The sequence below is a fragment of the Babylonia areolata genome, chromosome 25, assembly GCF_041734735.1.
Source record: "Babylonia areolata isolate BAREFJ2019XMU chromosome 25, ASM4173473v1, whole genome shotgun sequence".
Lineage (NCBI taxonomy): Eukaryota > Metazoa > Mollusca > Gastropoda > Neogastropoda > Buccinidae > Babylonia > Babylonia areolata.
Genome location: NC_134900.1, coordinates 29,287,370 through 29,294,869, shown reverse-complemented (window position 1 = coordinate 29,294,869; position 7,500 = coordinate 29,287,370). Strand labels below are relative to the sequence as shown.

At 47.2% G+C, this 7,500-nt stretch overlaps 1 protein-coding gene across 2 annotated transcripts in view; it reads right to left on the bottom strand.

Moving 5' to 3' along the window:
- The window catches only part of LOC143299911 (IQ motif and SEC7 domain-containing protein 2-like), a 77,586-nt gene that overhangs the window by 22,545 nt on the left and 47,541 nt on the right, over positions 1–7,500 (bottom strand). The window lies entirely within an intron of this gene.

Sequence of the window (7,500 nt, the reverse complement as noted above, 5' to 3'; positions counted from 1 at the left end):
GTTGGTGAACCCGTCGTCGTATCGACGAGCTCTCTCTCTCTCTCTCTCTCTCTCTCTCCATCCCTCCCTTCCCAGTCCCTGGCGCACGCGCTCACGTATTTCAGTTTTCGGTTTTCAGGAAGTTTCAAGGTGGTGTCAAAGCGTGTGGACTGATCCATATACGCTACAGCCCATGAACTGTGGAGAAAAAAAAAAGCAGATTCCTGACCTTTGCACTGGTCAGGTCTTCACTGACAGCCTACAGACTATCAAAAAGTACTATTAAAAATGTTAAACATTAACATTAATCGGAATTTATTTTTTTTTAAAATCAAATAAAATGAAGAAATAATACATGAAAAATAATAAAAATGAACTTGAAAGATTGACTGACTGATTGATTGATGTGGATACTTATATAGCGCCTATCCTCGGTCAGAGACCAAGCTCTAAGCGCTTTACATACACGGGGACATTTGCACCACAGGCTGCCTACCTGGGTAGAGCCGACTGACGGCTACCATTGGGCGCTCATCATTCGTTTCCTGTGTCATTCAATCAGATTTCAGACGCGCACGTATACACACTCAGATAGACATGTAACATTTTACGTGTATGACCGTTTTTTATTTATTTACCCCGCCATGTAGGCAGCCGTACTCCGTTTTCGGGGGTGTGCATGCTGGGTATATTCTTGTTTCCATAACCCACCGAACGCTGACATGGATTACAGGATCTTTAACGTGCGTATTTGATCTCCTGCGTGCGCATACACACGATGGGGGTTCAGGCACTAGGCAGGTCTGCACATTTATTGACCTGGGAGATCGGAAAAAATCTCCACCCTTTACCCACCAGGTGCATCGAGATACGAACCCCGGACCCCCAGATTGAAAGTCTAACGCTTTTTAACCATTTGGTTATTGCATCCGGATATACGCACAAGGCAAATGGTTGGTTGAAATTTCTGTTCGCCAGTGAATGCGTTACGTAAGTAGAGACAGAGATTAGAATGTCCCTTCGTCTGTTTGGGGATTCTTATCCCTGACAGAGGAATTGTTATGGGAACTGAAGGGCCTGGAGCCAGTTGCATTGCTCGGACGGAAGAGCCTGGTATGGTCGTAACCCGCTACTAACTGTGTGTGGTAATGGAACTGACCAATGGCGTAGTTCGGTCAACGTAGGCATTAATTTTAGTCACGTGTAACTGTCAAAAAGTTCGAACCAAGCACTGCAACTAGCACAACTGGGGACAGGGGACAAAGGATATTATAATGCACACCTGACTACGAAGGTAGTCAGTAACCTGTCCACGTTTCTCGTTACTGTAAGGTTTTAGTTAACTCTTTTTAACTCTACACACACACACACACACACACGAAATGATAATCATTAAGTTTGACATTGTCGCTTTCGTCCAACCCAGCGACCGCACAGGGGAATATCAAGACTGGATTACCGAGTCTGAAAACAAAATGGGCAACCATTCTTTAAAAAAAAAAAAAAAAAAAAAAAAGAGAAAACTTTGAAGACTCTTCGTCACTATACCTATTTCTTGTCTGTACTCTCAGCCATATTGTCCATTTCTTCACCCACAACGAGCAGTAATGTTCCCAAAACACAACATTCCCAACACATGACGTTCCCAACACACAACTGAAAAAAACCGGTAATGTTCAACTTTAGAATACTAAACTCAGGGGGGCTGTTTAGACAAAAACAAAGGGTGTTTTAGGCTCACCTCGATGCGCTGAATGGAACCCTCAGCTAAGCTCTAGGACCACTCCTTTTCCATGAAACTGCGACAAATACACAGTAAGCTGAGTACTCCTTCCCCACCTGCACGCCATTTTGACTGCTGATCACGTGGGTGAACGGCAGTCAAAATGGCTTGCAGGTGGTTGCTCTGGCTGTGATCGGCTGAGCTTACTGTGTATAAAATTGTCGCAGTTTCATGGGAAAGTAGTGGTCGTACAGCTTAGCTGAGGGTTCCATTCAACTTAGCGCATCGAGGTGAGCCTAAAACACCCTTTGTTTTTCGTCTAAACAGCCCCCCTGAGTTTAGTATTCTAAAGTTGAACATTACCCTGAAACCCTCTTCTTCGACGCTCACCGAATTCGCAGACTCTAGATGGTGGCACACTGTTGGAGTTCACATTTTTTGCAACACCATCCTGTAGTCCCAATCTGCACAGTCAAGACAGTGCAACACCGTGCACCTTGTTCTGACCTGCACGTGCCGGGGTCATGGTCAGGGCGAGCTGGGGCTCGTGCGCAATTGCTGGCCAATCACAATGAGTCTCTTTCCAGTCACGTGACAAAACGTTCGGCACCGCAGCGCACAAAAACGTTTTCCCCGAGAGTTGCATTTTTATTTATTTATTTATCTGTCTATTTGTTTATTCGGTTGTCTTTTTTAATTTGTTTCTTAAACATGAACAGCACAGAGTCGCAGAGACACCTGAACGCGGAAGATAGCATTTATCTGCAGACTGGGAGACAATGAAAAACTGGTGAAAAGTTATCGATGGTGAGACTGATCCAACAGTTTCCTCTTCTTCGTCACGTGGCTTGCAGCTGCCAAAAGAACCACTTATTTATCTATCTATTCATTTAAAAAATTACGCAGCCCACTAGTTCAAGAAACAGGGTCAAAGCATGCACTGAGGATCGTGTCGCTGTTTGCACCGATGAAGCTCACCCGGGACGCCGCCTGGAATTATGAAATGAATGGACGGACACAGTTCTTCCGTTTTCTGCATGCAAATAATCACACACGTGGCGATCAGCTGTAAGACATTACGTCACCCACATACCGCCTGTTGAGCCGCTGACTCGGAGAGCGGGGAAAACGCCCCGCCGTGGTAGCTTTGTATGACTGGTTCCTCAACTCTGCGCGTTTTGCAGTGAAGGCCGGCATGCTAGAAATGACATATTGTATTGCATTTGTATTGTATTTCTTTTTTTATCACAACAGATTTCTCTGTGTGAAATTCGGGCTGCTCTGCCCAAGGAGAGCGCGTCGCTACACTACATACCCATTTTTTTTTGTATTTTATCCTGCGTGCAGTTTTATTTGTTTTCACCTATCGAAGTGGATTTTTCTACAGAATTTTGCCAGGAACAACCCTTTTGTTGCCGTGGGTTCTTTTACATGCGCTAAAGTGCATGTTGCACACGGGACCTCGGTTTATCGTCTCATCCGAATGACTAGCGTCCAGACCACCACTCAAGGTCTAGTGGAGGGGGAGAAAATATCGGCGGCTGAGCCGTGATTCGAACCGGCACGCTCAGATTCTCTCGCTTCCTAGGCGGACGCGTTACCTCTAGGCCATCACTCCACATATGGCATGTAACCCCGCCTTTCTATTTAAACGCGACACAAAGATAGACCTTCTAATGAATTGGCGCAGACGACTGAATCAGTGAACGCGTCATTGTAGACGATATTTTGAATCTGACAAAACCGCGCCTTCAAATCAGTGTAGCGACTGAATCCGTCTAAAAATTCAGCACAACAGTGACCCTCAACTTAAAGAGTCGAAAACCACCGAAAATGAGTTTTCAGCATCTATCAATGATAAAAATGGTTTAAACTATGCACATAAATTTGCCTTTTACAAAAAGTCCATGAATTAAGGATACTAAACAAACAAACACACACATATACCTACGTTGCTGCCAGGCAACCCCCCCTCCCCCCTCCCCCCCGCTCTCCCAATCCACCACTTTTCCCAAAGCATAATTATCTACTGGCAGAGTTGAAACCACGAGAGCTTCAAGCGGCCTTCCTGAAGACACCATACCCACTCCGTCCGCACTGGTCTCCAGCCGCATCAGCCACTCACTTTCCACTCCGGTTCGGGTCTCTGCCGGGCGGTCACACACACAGAAGGATCACGAGGGTGCTCGTGTGACCAGCTAATGAACGACGCCGGGCCATCATCAGGTCACGTTATGACGGCGAACCAGGTACCACCCTGGACTTTACAAACAGATCTATCTTCTTCTTCTTCTTCGTTCGTGGGCTGCAGCTCCCACGTTCACTCGTAGTGTACACGAGTGGGCTTTTACGTGCATGTATGACCGTTTTTTACCCCGGCCATGTATGTTCTTGTTTCCATAACCCGCCGAACGCTGGCCGCATGGATTACAGAATCTTTAACGTGCGTATTTGTTCTTCTGCTTGCGTATACACACGAAGGGGGTTCAGGCACTAGCAGCCGAGGTCTGCACATAATTATGTTGGCCTGGGAGATAGGAAAAATCTCCACCCTCGACCCACCAGGCGCCCGGCTACCCGGAGATTCGAACCCGGGACCCTCAGATTGAAAGTCAGTCCAACGCTTAACTTGAACCACTCGGCTACTGCGCCCGTCAAAACAGATCCATCTAGAGGACCGTGAGTGCCGCTGCACTGTGTACAGACAAAAGACACAGTGAGGTCGTTCGTCCGCTCATTATTAGAACAGCTCAACCTCGCGCGGGGAGGGAACAGCGCCGGCGCTGTCCAATTAGTTCACGACTCAGCAGACATACATCAAAGGGAGGCTATTCCTCTTCCTTCCTCCTCCGGAGCTGACTCAAAGGGAGGCCATTCAGTCCTGGAGTGGATGATGACAGTGTTTCATGTCACGTCAGGCGTCCTGTACAGTACAATCCTCGGCGTTGTAGTCTCTCCTCATCCAAAGTTTTCTTCTGTTTGTTGAGTGTCTCTTCTCATCACTGCTAAATGATTGTGTGTGTGTGTGTGTGTGTGTGTGTATAGTGTGTGTGTGCGGGGAGGAGGATGGGGGGGGGGGTGGGGAGGGGGGCGGTGTAGTGTGTGTGTGTGTGTGTGTGTGTGTGATATCATGACATGTAGTGTGTGGTGTGTGTGCGCCGCGCGCGCGTAGTGTAGTGTAGTGTAGTGTAGTGTAGTGTAGTGTAGTGGTGTGGTGGTGTTGGTGTGGTGTGGTGTGGTGTGGTGTGTGTGTGTGTGTGTGTGTGTGTGTGTGTGTGTGTGTGTGTGTGTGTGTGTGTGTGTTTGTGTGACGGTGTGTGTGTGTGTGTGCGCGCGCGCGCGTGTATGCAAGCTGACTGAAGGGTACCAGTTTGGTCACACACACACACACTACTACTACTACAACTACTACTACTACAACAAAGATTAAGAAGTCTAACGTATGGAAGTTTTCTGGCCATATAAGGCCACAACTAGTTAAGTGCCAGAAAAACATGTGCAAGTAAGCGTACGACCGTTCACCGCTATTATACTACTACTACTACTACTACTACTACTACTACTACATAGTTTTTCTATGGCGCGATATCCAGCACCAATGCTGCTCAAAGCGCCCTTCATCATCATCCAGTTGACTAAGATAAGATAAGATAAGAATAACTTTATTATCTCCAACTGGAGAAATTTGGTCAGGTGCATTATCACAACATAGACAAGTAAACAACATGGGGACCATAACTGTAAAAGTCAACAACAGCTTTTACGAATATTACGAAGATACAAATGTAAAAAAATATCACATACATCGTTTCATACACACATCCACACACTGCAGGTAATAACTAGTATTCTTAATGTAAAAAACAGAAAGAATTAAGAAACATTCTTTGAATATAATTATAAACACAGCTTACTATACTGCACACTGATTATAATAGACAGATAAGATAAGAATAAAGATGAATTGCGGAAAACCACAACCAGATAATCAGCACACACCCGCACCACCCCCAACCCCCCACCCCACACACGCGGATTACTTGATTAAACAAGAGTAATAAACATATTTCTCAAATAAAAACATTTCACATATTCATGCCCTTAAAAAACACACATCAACCGCTATCTGACAATGGAAAACATCCACTTAAAGAGATGATTCAGATTATAAAAGCTATGAAGTAAATAAGGCTTAGATTGAAACAAAATGCATTTCATAGAACACAAGACACACACACACACACACACACATACGTACACGCACACACACATACGCACACACACACACATAGATGTCCCTCCCTTACAGACGCACGCACACACACACGCGCGCGCGCACACACACACATATGCACACACGCACACACACACACGCACACACTCACACATAGATGTCCCTCCCTTACACACACACACACACACACACACACACACACACACACGCGCACACATACATGTCCCTCCCTCACACACACACACACACACACACTACACACACACACACATAGATGTCCCTCCCTTACAGACAGACAGACAGACATACACACACACACACACACTCACACACACGCACACATACACATAGATGTCCCTCCCTCACACACACACACACACACACACTACACACACACACACACACATAGATGTCCCTCCCTTACAGACAAACACCCACACACACACACACCCCCACAAACACCCCCCCCCCCCACACACACACACACACTACAACTACTACGCAGAAGCACACAGCCTGGGTGGGCCCCACATTAAAAAAAAAAAAAAAAAAAGCCTTCAACCTTCTTCAGTTCCCCCCTAACGCAGTCACAGGGGACGGACGGACGGGCGAACGAACCCGAAGAAGATACAGAGTCTCAGACACCGCCCAAGTCCAGTCCCAACCCCGTAAATCCCTGACAGTAATTACTTACACCAGCGTCTGATCCGACAAGACGACAACCCCGATTGTTCCTCAGTCACCCGCCCGCCCGCCCGCCATCCCCCACTCCCCCCCACATACACACACCCCTCCAAAAAGAGGACCCCCCACACCCCCCCGCTCCCTAAAAAAAAATAACAACAAAAAAAACCCCACCCCAAACACGGAGAGGCTATTACAGTCAATGCTGAGATGAAGGGGGAGGGGGGGTGGGGGTGGGGGGGGGGGGCGGGGGGGAGTGAGGGGAGGGAGTGAAGGGGGAGTAAGGAGGAGTGGCTGGGAGGAGAATGAACGAAAGCATCCCCCAAGCAGCTGAAGACCAACCCTAACTCGAAGCGAAAAAAAAAAAAAAAAAAAAAAAAATCAACCCTGACGCTGGGCAAAAACACACAGACCCCCCGACTTTTCTTCACTAATCACGCCCACTTGAGCTGAGAGAGTTTAGTACTAGTACTACCGACACGCATTGACACTAACAAGTGTCTTTGATGGTGCGTGCGACGTCAGTCAGTCAGTCAGTCAACCCTCGCCAATAAAACACGGTGGCCTATCCCAGATCTCCCTCCTCCCTCCTCCCCACCCTGTCATTCTGTCTCTCTCTCTCTCTGTCCCTCTGTCTCTGTATGTCTACCTATCTATCACTCTGTCCCTCTGTCTCTGTCTCTCTCTGTCCCTATGTCTGTCTCTCCCTCTCTCTTTATCTCTCTCTGTCCCTATGTCTGTCTCTCCCTCTCTCTTTATCTCTGTCCCTCTGTCTGTCTCTCCCTCTCTCTTTATCTCTGTCCCTCTGTCTGTCTCTCCCTCTCTCTTTATCTCTCTCTGTCCCTCCCCCCTCTCTCTCTGTCCCTCTCTGTCCCCCCGC